The sequence below is a fragment of the Diadema antillarum genome, unplaced genomic scaffold (genome assembly GCF_040938485.1).
Source record: "Diadema antillarum isolate AM-2024a unplaced genomic scaffold, OU_Dant_1.0 seq00001334_RagTag, whole genome shotgun sequence".
NCBI lineage: Eukaryota > Metazoa > Echinodermata > Echinoidea > Diadematoida > Diadematidae > Diadema > Diadema antillarum.
The window spans coordinates 672,915-688,103 of NW_027272104.1; positions in this window are offsets into that span (position 1 = coordinate 672,915).

Here is a 15,189-nt window from a genome sequence, read left to right on the forward strand (position 1 = left end):
TGTTTTACCTTGTTTTCGCATATCCGAGTCATTTCTGAATATCTCACATAAGATTAAAAGCTGAATCCTCACCTCAACCAATACTATACCATCCCTTTAAGAAACCGTAGTTTCTGTTGAATATTGTGTAAGTAATCCTTTTTCTACAAGTCCAGCAAAGCAGGAAAAGCAGCGTCCATCAATGAACTTGCTGTGGTTGAATAATCATGCTGATGGAATATTTCATGGATTAGACAACTGAATGGCAAATATTTAGTCTCAAATATTTGTGTATTGGAAATGAAATTAAGCAGTAATAATAAATGTCATGCTTTAATTTGATTGTGAAAGTGTGTGTGATATTTTCCGTATTTTATTTCTTTTTATGCTAGTACTCACCACCAGCTGTCTGTACTGCTAATATTGCCAATATTGAAATAGCTTATACATTTATGAATTTAGTAGTTGGTAATTCAATACCAACACTGAAATTTTTGGAGTGTTGCATAACAATGACCTTATGCTTATTTTGTGAAAATACTTTCTAGTGTTACATTGTTACTGTGACAAAATGCATCTGTGTTTATGAAGATGTAAGACTTAAAATGTGTGTAAAAAAATTACCTTGTTGTGAGAAACATTTAATGTTTTGTGTTGTGGTTTTGATTATGTCCTGGGTCAAACAAAATGTGCGTTGGACAATTCATGTGTAATCTTTTGTAATCTATTTAAGTTGGTACTGATCAAAAGTTAACACTCATAATTCATGAATTGAACAGTTACATAGCAAAATATATAAATGAAGAACAATTACTTTGAAAAAATGTTTGTATTTTAGTTTGCTTCAATCTATAGTCATGAATAATCTCCACCCACCTCTAATATTTCTATGTGCATGAACTGCACTGGCTGAGTGGTCAGATGCTCTGCCAACAGCTGAGCAACTCATCAACTTGTATGTCGATCCGCAAGGGCAGTCAGCCATGGTGTTACATGAAATGTGTCACTCTGCCACACAAAGGCTGGCCTGTTTCATTTGGCGATGAGTCTATTTTAATCCTCAATTGACTGCTGTAAAGACATTACAAAAAATTCCATTAGAGGAGTGAAATGATGTTCGACAACTGTTCATTTTTTCGATTATAAAAACATCTTAGAATTTTACCAAAATACTGACTAATTCATGGTGTAAATCCCTTTGAATAAGGACAAGGGAATACTTGTCTGGGTATAAATTGTTTGTTATTTACGTCAGCTTCGCACATTATCAATCCCCTATTAATGCAAAACGGGTAGAAACCAGTTCCTCAGGCTCGAAATGTTATTTTAGAAATCAAAAGAACAGATGTAGGCTAAAAGAAAATTTAAAATGAAGTAAATTGTTAAAAAAGGAGAAAAATCTCCATTTTATAACTGCTCATGCAAACTTATTTGCTGGTTTGTTTGTGTTTTTTTTAAAAGAATGTCATATCTTATGCTATTATACAATGCAAGTGTGAAAATTCAAAATGGCCATTGACCTGTCTTTAGTGGCCACCTATATATAGTGGCCACTTATGTTCTTTCCCTTGGATGGCCGCTATAGACAGGTTTGACTGTACTATATATATGCATATGTTCTTATCACTTAATTTGTTAGGTTTGGCTGGGCAGAAATAAGGTGACTGCAAAGAGATTAAATATTTTGATGAACCTATTCAGTCTTTGCTACTATCAGCTGTATTGAGTGCTTAAAGTACTAGAAATATGCCAAGGTGGTTTCATGCATTTCCGGTTTACAGGTCTAGAGTCCATACAGTTTGTCAGGTTTGATTGAGGCATTTCTTGTTTTTTTAATAATGTTTGGATGCTGGTAAAGGCTTTGTAGACCTTGCATTCCCATGTCAGTGGTCTTACACAGCTACACAGGGGCAACTGCCTTCTTTGAAAATGAGACAAATCAGTAAATGCAAAGAAACATTGTTAGTGTCTACACTACACTGTGGTTCTTTCACATGATTTAAAACTTCCTTGTTACGTTGAAACAGCTCATTGAGGCATCATTATCTTCATAATATATTCATGTTTATTCTTTACCTTTGTCCCAAGTTTGAAAATTTGGTGTGAAAATTCTAGTGCAATCTGATGCTTTGTATTTAAGCATTTGTTTCATGTTAAGAAGTGGCTGCAAATGTATTGTTAAAAGTGATATGTTTTTAGGCATTTGTATAAGGAAGAGGTCAGTAATGCTCTTAACAGTAACGTGTACACCTATGCAACTTTTGTATAAAGTTATTTGAATGTATTTTGTACGTGACTGGAAGTGGTAAGCCGATTAGAACACTTCTTATTTTACTGATAGTGTGGAATAATAGGTGGTCCTTCTTGGGACAATTTTAACCCAAATTCCAAAGCACAATACTTGGAATATGTTTATGAATGAGATTTGTGAATTTACAGTGGTTTACTAACTATTAAACTAAAATCTAACTTGTTTGACTATAAAATACTGGCTCCAAGACTGAAGGACTGACAATTTATCAAACCACTGAGATTGAAATAGAATTTAATGAATTATCATTATTATGTAAATGCGATGCTTTATGTTTAGATTCTAATGTTGTTATGCCAACCATTTGGAAAATGTGTCAAAGATGTTTTCTACCTTGATTTTACTGTATTGTAGTAATTTAAACACAAAAAATATAGTTTTTAGACTCGCTGTGGTAATGAATAAAGCTTTAAGATATCTTGAATGCTCTGTTCTCTGCCATGACCACTTTGTTGACTCTGTTTTGATTTGTTACAGGGGCGGATCCAGGAATTCGGTAAAAGGGGGGGGGGGGGGGGAGGCGCAAAAAAAATTCTAGTGCCACTTCCAGGTTTCATGGCTGACAAGCAAAAGAAAAAACAAAAATAAAAACACTTCAGCGCAATTTTCTGGTGCCAAAAATTAAAGGGGGGGGGGAGGCCTTTCTTTTTTTTTCCTTTCTATTTCTTTTGTTTTTTCAACAACAAAAAAAATTAATAAACGGGGACATGCCCCCCCCCCCCCCCCCATCCACCACTGTGTTACTGTTCATGGAGTGAGACATACCATAGATGAGTTATAGGAGTTATCATACAATCAGATTAGGACCTACAGACATTTCACATTTTGTGGGCATTATGCTTCCTGTATGCTGGTAGTATCTGAACACACCCGTCTCCTCCCAGAATGCACATGGATTGAAAATGCACATTGTATTCTGACATTAAACTTCTGTATGTAAAACTTTTCTTAATGCTTTAGATATGGAAAAATACTGCCAAGATGATTGGGAAGGTATCGTACAGTGTATAGTGTAGTTAATCCGAGAAATTGTTTACAGTATTTTACATTAGAATTGCACATTTGTCACCAGGAAAATTCAAGATTAGATTTTGGGTTGAAACATAAAGGGGAATCCTGGACTGTAGTTAAAAGTTAATCTAAAACAAAAGAGGAGTAACATTTAAGAAGCATAACAGTGAAAATTTGATTAAAATTGGATCAAAATAATTAAGTTAATGTCATTTTGAATTCACTAATTTTTGCAAAACAGTTCCCAAACAGTTGATATGAATATGCAAATGAGTGAGCCGATGATATCAATTTTCAGTTAATCGTGTACAATAAAAAAAGAAAATTCAATTAAAGTTAACTTGAACACTAACAAACTTCATTTCATTTTTGTAATTAGGCCTTATGTACTTTCAGAATAACAATCTGTTACTGCTTTTATTGTGGTATTGCCAAATTCTGTAAAAGTGTAAGAATAACTTGATGTTATTCCTGGCTGAATTATATAAGTTCAAGATATTGATCTTTCAGATATAGAGCCTATTGCAATTTTGATACATGTACCAGGGTATAATTGCATTTGAACAGAACAGAAATTTCAGTATTTGAACAAAAATAGAAATTTAAAGATTTTGTATTTAAACTCTAGATTGCAAGGTAAAACCATCATCACCTTAATTGCTTTTTGCATTTTCATACTGACTTTTGAAGAACTGTTTTTCATAAAAATTAACAGAATTTCAGAATACATAATGTATCATAATTTCCCTGTTTTCCCAATTCTAATCATGTTTTCTCTGTTGAGCTTGTAAAATTTTACTCTCTCTTTTCAGACTAACTTTAAACTGGTCCAGCATTTCTTTTCAGAAGGAATTTCATGCCCCCCCCCCCGTATGATATAATATATATATATATATATATATATATATATATATATATATATATATATACTGTAGGACCCTATATATATACATATAGTGAAAACTTTGAGCAAAGAAAATGGGTTTTCATCGGGATTTTCTTTGCTCAAAGTTTTCACTATTTATTATATGTTTCTGGTCAGTTTTCCCTCTCTTTGTTTCAATATATATAGTATATATATATATATATATATATATATATATATATATATATATATACTAAGTATATGAAGAGCTTGCTTCCAAAAGGTACTAAATCCGTCATATGTATATGATTATAATTTTAAAACATCATGCATTTTCCATAGTACCGTACAAATGATTGGTTGTGTGAAAGTAATGAATTGTAATGTATGTAATGACGTTGTACAAACATGACAGGGATGAAAGATCATGTCATCCATGTGGCGATGTGAGTACACCCCCTCTCCTCTCCTTCCTCCCCTCTTCCACCTACCCCACCCCCCCCCCCCCCCTCTAATTTCGTACCTGACAATCCACTTCAAGTGAAGAAAGAAGCCTCAGTGCGACCCTTTACATCAATCGACAAGCAATCCGTACATGATCGGGAAATTCAATTAACCTCCTCGGCACTAGGAATTTCGCCCAGAAGTTTCTCGGAATGTGCCGCATTCCATGAGGATTGACCTTATGTCCAGATTTACACTCCGGGGTTTTGTCTGTTGTGGGTTCTAACAGAGGTGATTTGTGGTGTGCAGAACGTCAATTTTAAACTTGCGCCCAAAAGAGAAAAAAAAAATGCAGAAATTAGTGTCTGGATCGTAAGCTGGGGTTGTTTACATAACTACAATCTCTTCATAAAAATATGTTATTGTAATTACCGGGAGAAGGGATACATTGTATTGACAAGCGCACAATAATTCAGGCTTGCTTGCACCAGGGAGGTGTTAAAAAGTGTAAAAATGATATGATTCTTTTCCATATTTAGTCAACTCGTGCAACGTCATGAGCGAGATTCACTCCTGGGTATATTTATCTCCAAGTTCGGTCCACTTCGTCTTTCCTCTGTTTTCACTTTAGGAGCGAAAGAATTCCAATTTCTTATATTTTTGTCTATTTGACTGTTTACTTCTGATTATGTTATCTATTTCTTAGGCACCCATGTTAAATTTGTAATAGTTAAATACTTGAAGATATTAGACTATTGCGTCCTACATTATCCTACTATGTACATTCATGTCCATGTTCTTTGTTTCGTGTTGACCTCGTGTTTGATGTTGTGTTCATTTAGGTTGGCTGGCTTTGCTGAATTTCAGCCACGGACTAGCTGAACAATAACAATTTGTTGAAACCAGTATCCTATAGGTTGGTAAGCAAAAATAGATGAAACGAAAATATCTGTCTTCCCTCTTTCATCAATTATGATATTGCATTTTTAAGTAAATGTCTACTTTTTCCTCCTCCTACTCCTCTTCCTTCTTATTTTTCCTTCTTATTTTTTCATTACCGTCAAAAATATTGCTATTATGACAAGTGTATACAGTTAGCGTACAGAACTATTTCCACTAACATAGAGTACCAATCTAACAAAATTACACTTGCAATCATTACAATGTTTGCTAGATGCCTAGATGAAACGGCTTTGGCATTTCCTAACCAAGATATTACAACAGAGAGTGTGTGAAATACTACACTGTATTGTCTTATTTGATAGATTTTCAAAGAATATATGCACTCCATGTTTTCATTTACACTAGGAGATTAAAGAAGACAAACACACATAACAAGTAAAATATTATTCCACACCTTGTCCAAATTGCTGTGCTGAAATCAAAATTTGATATACAATTTATATAGAGAGATAGAAACTTTCACATGTTGGTCTTACAAAACAATGGTACTGGTGGCAAGCACTTATACAAATTAAATGAGTTTATGATGACATAGCTCAACCGATACGTTTTCATCAGGTGATGCCGGTTTGTTGTGCTAAGTTCGTTATTCCGAAGCACACAAATTCCATATACCTATGATGTTCGTCACTCCGAAAATGGAATAGAGTTCGTTAATCCTAACATAATTTTGTGGCGTTACTCTGGAGGTTCGTTGGTCCGAAAGTGGAGTAAGATTCGCTATTCCGACTGTTCGCTTTAATCCGAATATAGAATAGGCCTAGAGTTCGTTAGACCGGAGGTTCGTTAGTCCAGAACTGAAGTATAAGGTTCGTTAATTGAAAAATGAAAATGAAGAAGAAAAAAATACAGGTGCGTATTATGGAACTTTCCGTACGAACGAACCTTGTTTTTCGGATTAACGAACCTTTGAACTAACGAACCTCGTTTCATTTTCGTAATTAGGCCTCCGTACTTTCGGAATAACAATCTGTAACCGCTTTAATCGTGGTATTACCAAATTAGATTTGATCTCTTTCATTTTTTTTTTTTTTACTTTATGAAATATAAAAAAAAACATACAATTCTAAGAGGAATTCAAAGTTAATTCGATGAAAATTGGTTTTGAAATGGCTGAAATATCCAAAAACAAAGTAAAACAAAGCGATCCTAATAAAAGGTGCGTGGATCACACCTTTTAAGATCGCTTTGTTTTGGATATCTCAGCCATCTCACAACCGGTTTTCATCAAATAAACTTTGAATTCCTCGAAGAATTATATGCTCTTTCACTTTTTATAAGAGCTTTCTCATCATCTCAAAAAATAATAGCAAAAAAAAAAAAACAGTTGGAAACCTCAAGCCTCATATCAACCGAAACACGCACTGTGTGCCATCCCTTTGATAGACACGCACAATTCATGCAGGTCCACTGCATGTTCTCCTACTCTCCCTTTTCAACCACAGTGCTGCAAGAATCTGTCACTACATTCAAATGCTTTGCAATCATTACATATGTGATTAAACATTATGTGGCTCCCCTCCTCCCCCCCCCCCCCTCCACCCCCGAACGACAAGTGATGGGGAGATGGAACGATCTTTCTTTCCTTAAAAAATCTCCTCGTCTTACGGGAGATCTGCTTTCGTGGGAATGGTGACATAATGATGTTTTTCGCCCTAAAAGTCCCCCTATATTATAGGACGGTGATGGATGATAACCCGTGGGTAAGTTTTGCATTTTGGGAAAGGCTGCCGATGTTGAGGAGTGATGTGGTGAGGTCGATGTGGTCCAGGGGAACCACGATGACATGACCTCAAAACTTGAGTCAAGGTCTGCTTGTTTTCCTTATGATGAATTTGCAGTCGAATGGATTAACAGAGGAGTCCTAGCCTTGTTTGCAGACACCGTCATTAAATTTTAGTCATCGTTTCTCTCGATCAAAACCGATCGCGGCCCACCTTCGTAGTCTTTGTAATACTAAGTATGTGTGATTGTCATACGCAAAAAGGAAAATTCCTAATCACATTAGTTGACGTTGGATTACTAGTTGTCTTAGTCCTCATAGGAATTTCTTCATGCGATGAACTCATTTGAAATGTACTGACTAAAATGTTCTAAAGTCCTTGATCATGTGACCTTTAATCAAGGGATAAAGATTTAGTTATACATAAACATTCAAAGTTCTTAATTCTTGTCACGACTGTGATCTCGGGCATCCTGTGTTCGGAACGGGGGTATAGGGGGAGGGCATTTTCATGAAACATTGATTTTTGTCAGATATTTCTTTCTGCTATACTGTTATAAGCTTGTGAAATCCTTGCATCTGATTGACCGAGAGCAAATTTGTTCGACAAATTTGTCGAAAAAAAAGCACCCAAAACAAAACAACAACATTAAAAAAAAACACTTCATGAAAATTGAATGCGCCCTCTGAACGTTCAACGCGACTCACCAAATGAGGGCGCTAGATATTATTTAGGAACATAACGTTTCATGAGCTCGTCCGTGGAAGTAAAAAACACTTTTGGACGCATAATTTTATTGACTGTAAAATAAAAGTGAAAGTAATTCAGTATATATTGGTTTCGTGATATATAATTAAAAGATTCCTTTATTCAGAATCCCGGTGATAAAAGATTATCAAAAAGTGTTTCAGAAAAGTTTAGAGCACATTTTTGGTGTTTTGACGATAGAATATTTATGCCATGACAATACTCATTATTGCCACTTTTTTTTTTTTTTTTTTGGTACGACAGTGTATACCCTACTACTATTAAAATTATCATCATCATTATCATCTTTATTTTTCAGTAGTGGTCATAGAGAATAAGTAGTATTCAAGAACTGTATTTTATTCTTTTTTTGTCACGAGTTGCTTTACAATAATACAGGTAGCCTTATCAATCAGGCAAATTAGTTTTGAGAGCATATGAACATTATTATGACGAGTTTAAATGTAAAAAAAAACATATACATTCTAATCAATTTGAGACATTTGAGATTGAACCTCTTTAAAAAAAGAAAAATATGTGATAATTTCAATATTATCTTCAAAGATACTTCTTGTTGTGTATTGAGCATGGTATCATTGAAACGTTATTCTGCTCTATTTGATGATGACCTTTAAAAACTTGAAAGTTGTGTATATCGGGCTTTTTTTTTTTTTTCATTCAAAGTCTTCATTTGATACTGTGTGAGTGACTAGCAAACTGACACTGAAAAGGCAGTGAAACATGGGAAAAACAGGTCAACACATTTAAAGGACATCGTGTATCCTGTTTTGCAAACGTCACAAAGTTTGGCCTGATTAAAAAATAATGTTTCCCAATATTGTGCATGAAATCTTACAGTAGTACACCTATAGAAATGAAAACCTAATCCTATGACACTCAGGATTATGCTCACCTACTTTAATGAGAATAATGGTTGAAATTTGTTCAGGGTCCGCATAAATTCACTCGAGATGTATAATACTGTTATCCCCTCCACCATAAAGAAGTTTCCAGTTTTATCATTCTGTGTAAAGGTCAGAATTATACCTACCTACCTTTTACAGAGTACCAGCTTGTAAGAGGAAGGTAATTTCCAGGGTTGCAAAAGGAAACCACAAGCTTTAAATGGGTCAGCATCATAGAATATTTTATGGTCTGGCATAACAGCTTCTACCTCATAGAATGGCCAAAAGAGTGTCTGCTATCCTGACGTAGAGTTTATGTTCGACTGTATAGCGGAGCTCTGATGTTTATATAAAAGTTAGTGAATATCATCTTCAACTACACTTAGGGTGGGAGGGGGGAGAGATAAGAAGTATTTTACTTGAACAGAGTGATTGTTTAAAGTCACTTCATGTTTAAAGAGTTCATACTCTTCACACAGTTGCAAAGATTGTATATTTGGTGAGATTTTGGTATAACTGACTACATGTACTTCATTACTGCTTGTAGTGATGAGTATTTATGAACTTTCTGGAAATTAGGTCGTGCATTCATTTTCCTCTACCCTTTGTAAAGTGCACAATGAGTGTAGATGACTCTTGATAACATGATTTATAGCTTGCATTGAATGACAAATGAACACAAGTACATTCCTCTCATCATTAACAGCTGTTACTGAGGCAAATAATTTGATTCTACATCAGTAATAGCATTTTAGCCTTACATCAAATGAAAGAAAAATCTGACATTCTAAAGATGATATAAAGTTTTGGTACCTCAAAAGTTTCCCTGAGTTTCCTTGTCTTAGTTTGTGTTTCAGGTTAAAGTACCTGTCATATAACTAACACTGTGAGACTTACTCGCCCCAAAGTGCTCTCATGTCTTAAGCTGGTATCTCACTGAGCGGCGAACGTTTGCGAACGTAGCGAATTTGAGATTCGCCAACTTTTCTGACGAATGTTTGCGAAAAAATCAAAGTTCGCTTCTGCCATTAGCGACAGTTAGCGACTTTTAGCGATGTTTAGCGACAATTAGCAACACTTTAGCGAATGTTTGCGAAAGTGTTTGCGAACACAGGTGGCGACTATTAGCGAATGTTAGCAAATGTTAGCGACAATTTTGCAAATGTTAGCGACAGTTTTGCAAATATTAGCAACTGTTTGCGAATCATTTGCGACAATTTTGCGAATGTTCTTGGACCTAGAAAAGTACTAGGCGATTGTGTATAGTAAGACCAATAAAACGACATAAAACCTTCCACTGAATTCAGATCTCTTGTGACAACCGTTCAAGATGGATTTCCAGGATATGGAAATAAATTTCTGCCAAGAAGAGGCTCAAGGTGTTGCTATCCTTGAAGAGCTGCTTTGTCAGGCTGCTGCTACAGCTATTCTCTCTAAAAAAGAAAGAGTGAAAATGTTCACTCTTGAAGAAGTGAATAACAGAAAAGAGTGAGTTTCAAGTGAAATTAGAGTTATTTTGGAGTGAAAATGTTCATTTTCACTCATTTTTGAGTGACCTCAGGGATCACTCCAAGATTTTCGAGTGATCCCTGAGGTCACTCCAAAATGAGTGAAAATAGATATTTTCACTCAAAATTCACTCCAATTTCACTCAAAACTCACTCTTTTCTGTAATTCACTCCTTCAAGAGTGAACATTTTCACTCTTTCTTTTTAGAGAGTTGTGCAGTATAAGAGAAATAAAATAAAGAAAAACAAGAAAGGAAGAAGAAAAGAAAGAGATTCAGAGAGTGCTTGATGCAGAGGACAGACTTTAGTCAATATGAAAAGCTTTTGAAGCAATTACAATCATGATGGAGATGCAGAGACTCCAACTCTCCCGTTTTCGACGGGAGATCTCCCGCCGAAAACCCATTTTTGCAAAATCTCCCGTTCTCCCATTTGAGATTTAATTTCTCCCGCCCTGGCTCTTTGTCTCCCGTTGGAAAGGATTTCTTACATATTTCTATCGTATGTTGACAAAATAAGCCTTAGATAGCACCGTTGCAGAGAGCATCTAGAACCCTGGGAATTTCGCGCTTCGCACACATCAACATTACGTCTCCCGTTTGCTAGGGGTTTCAGGCGGGAGAATCTCCAGATCAGAAGGTACTTTGGGTTGGAGTCTCTGGAGATGTCAAGAGCCTCAAGAACTTTCTAGAGTGGAACCTTGTCTGTTTCTGAAGCTTTTATAGGAACCATGTGGTTACTTGTTCGCAAGCAGTGGCGAATCATATAAAAATGTTAGCGACACCGTATTACGACCGTTTGCGAATTCTTACGAGTGTTTTGCGAATGTTTGCGAATGTTTGCGAATGTTTGCAACTGTTAGCGAAAATACAAATTCGCAAAGGTTCGCAAAGAAATTTTGAACATGTTCAAAATTTCTTTGCGACAAGAAAAACTGTTTGCGACACTAAAAACCGTTTGCGAACTTTCTTGCGAATGTTAACGAACCTTTTGCAACCGTTTACGAACCATGGCGAATTCCCAAATTCGCTACGTTCGCAAACGTTCGCCGCTCAGTGAGATACCCCCTTACGTAATCATGCAATAATGGTTTCATACCAGAGCAGAGCGGGCTCTGAAAAATTCAAACGAGCCGTTAGTTAGACTCGACGCAGTACCACGATAATCAATGTACACGTATTGTACAAAACCATTATTGCATGATTACTATTAAAGACATGAGAGCACTTTGGGGCGAGTAAGTCTCACAGTGTTAGTTATATGAAAGGTACTTTAACCTGAAACAAGGACAAGGAACAATATTAACCTGAAACAAGACAAGGAAACTCAGGGAAACTTTTGAGGTACCAAAACTTTATATTATCTTTAAGTACTAATTGAGTACACTACATCATAACATTCCATTCATGATTTAAAAATACAACACATTGAATACTTGTAACAATTGCTTACTGTGTGTTTTGTACTAATTTATTGACATATGTAAAAAAATATAAACAAGTTTATTAGTTCCAAGAACATAGCATATTGTCATATTACAATACAATACAGTACAATACAATACAATATAATACAATACAATACATAATATTTCTCAACTCAGTAGGCCTATACAACACATTGTATGCATAAATATTACAGTTAATGAAAAGGCATGAAAAATTATGTGGATGTACTTCAGCATTATGATCCGTCATTAGTGAGTAAATACACAAATCAAATAAAAAGATATATCAACATTATACATCTATATGAAGAAAAAAGTTTACCTTCCTTCTTTTTTCTGTAACCAGTTATCAACATTGCACATGAAAGTATGCAAACCTTGGTAACATAATGACTGAACAAATCATACTCTTTGGCAGTCAGATACAAAAAAGTACTCAATATGAATAATGGGAACTGACATGCAAATAAGTGTATTGATTGAGCTGTATCAAAGGACAAATGAGAACACAAAAAATAAAAAAGAAATCTGATTCATCTCTTCTTTAAAAGGCAACATCCTCCCAACATAAGTGCTTATTTTAAAGGTGCATAGTCCCGGTAGTGTAGAGGGCGTTGTTGATGATACTGCCGATCATCGGCTCTTGCAGTTGGAAACTGACAGTAAATTTTTTCATTGTTCCCCTGAGTTTTGCACAGACCATATGAACACCCATTTGTCCTACTAAGTGCGGACAAGCAAACGTATAGCACGCGTACATACGTGACCGCGAATCACAAAATGAACAAAAAGTCGCATCCCTTGATTTTACCTGAGGATTCAAAAAAGGTGAAACGGGTCAACCAAGTCAATATTAAGTTTTTAATATTTTCTGGAAGAGCTACCCTTCTTCTACATTATTCTTAAGTTTGGGTTCATAAAATGAATGAGAAAGTGGATTTTTAGCAGTTTTTGTAGAACTATTTTTTTTGTAGAGTAGTGAGATCAGGTGTGTCTTAGAAACCCCTTTTCATTTCTTGATTAAACTCTTTGCACACTCTTCACTTTCAAGTCTGGTAACTATAGAAGGGATAGCGCTACTGCTTTGAAACTTGGCATTAATCATGGACAGAATGTGCTAAAAAAGCATGCTCAATTTCATTTTAATATGATAATCCCTTCATTGTTGTTACTCCAGTGGTTTACATACTGTTTTTTGTCCCATTCATCACACAGCCAGCACGGTTTGGTAAAGATTAAATGCTTGAATAGACAGATAGAACCTCTACTTCAGAGCCTCTTTTCTCGGTTCACATTTTTCCAGAGTGTGTGCTTTCTTTCCAATATTTAGATAGGTTAGGAGAGTCCATTTCAATTGAGCTATATATCATTTTAAAGTTTAGAGTCTGCTCGTTCAGAATCTGCCCTTAGCTAAAAATCCATGTCTGGCGACTTTTTGTTTGTTTTGTGATGCAGGGTCACATATCATCAAAGACTGACATTACCATCATCAGTAGGAAGCTCGTTTAACTGAAACTACATTTCTATAATTCAATTGGTGTGGCATCATTCTATCACATCTTAAGAGGTTGAAAAAAATTATTTTACACGTGAGCTTTAATTTTGTCATATATCATTGTTAATTTTAGTGGCAGCACTATCTTAATTGCTAAAGTCACAACTGATCCTAGAATTGGCAACACATTGGATAAAAGTTAATGTTTCTGTCTCAAAGTGACACCTTCTTGTACATGTATTTTCTATTTTTTTAGATAAGATGATATCGTGCAGATTGGATGCACTAAACCAGTTCTGGCTAATCTGTCCATAGTAAAGGATGCACAATAAGATTATAGAGTTGCCAATCTTATGAGAAAAAAAAAAAGATAATTTCAGCCAAAAAAATCATTCCAGGGACTGATGAGTTGACATATCATTCACACTAGAGACACCATGAATGCTCAATGTATTGTCCATGACAAGGCAAGAATTGTATTGTTCAATACTTCAACTACGATGATCAAATCCCTCCATGCCACAGCATTTTTGGCAGAGCGTTTAAGTTTGAACCATGCATTACATTTAACCATGGTAAAACTGGGGGGGGGGGGGGAAGCCCACACAAATCTACTGGAATGTGTCTGCTTCTCCTGTAATTGCTTTATGTGCCATAAATACATGCATGATGCATTAAAACGAAAATTAAAAAAACACAAGCACTTTGGCTTATAATTTTACATATCTCTACTGATCTCATCCCATGCTTTCTTATGAATTCATATTGGCTTGCATGAAAAATGCCCCAGACCAAGTGTATTTTTTGATTGTTCATCTTTAACAGCTATATAGTCAGAATGCAATTTTGCTCAATAGATCTCTTAACTGTCAAGATAACTGCAATTCACTGTCCGTACGGAGGGAAAATTCTACTTCAGGAGATCTGTCTTTGTTTGTTTTTTTTCAAAGTACTATTAGTGTATACATTGTACAAGTCAATATCAGAGTATAACCACTGTTATTTGTGGGTTGAGTGAATGCAGCAACAATAGTAGAACACATCAGTGAGAGTTTGAGGAAAATCGGACATAATCTGTTCGAAAGTTATGAATTTTTGAAGTTTCTGCTCAGTCACGGCTGGATGAGAAGACTACTATACATTGTAATGTCATGTGTACACAACGATACAAAGAAAGAATAGAGAAAATGCAACATATTTTCACTTTTCTCACATAACAAGAGAATATTCAACTTCTCTCTTTCAGAAGGCAGGGGGAATAATATTACCCTTAACATACGTCAGTAACACGTCGAAGAAATGTGCACTTTATTAAAAAAGTAAAGTTTTGTGAAATTCTCTTTTTATTTTCCTTATACCGTTGTATGCATGTGACATCATACACTGTAGTAGTCTTCTCATCCAGCAGTGACTGTGCAGATATTTGAAGAATTCATAACTTTTGAATGGATTGTTCGATTTTCCCCAAACTTTCACTGACGTGTTCCACTAATATTGTTGCATTCACTCAATCCACATGTATACGAAGGTGAACTTGTTCTTTAACCCGTTGAGGATGAGTCCCGAATATACTCAGGCAAGTGTCTATGGGAAATGCGTGTTGTAGCAAAATCAAACTGTCCTCAATGGGTTAACATAAAAGTAATTAAACATCCAAATTCAATGGAAGTTTGAACTCGTTGAAAACGAGTCCCGAGTATACTCAGGCAGGTGTCCGCGGGAAATGCATGCTATAGCAAAATCAGTCTGTCCTCAATGGGTTAAATCAATATACTCTAATGTTTGTGCAT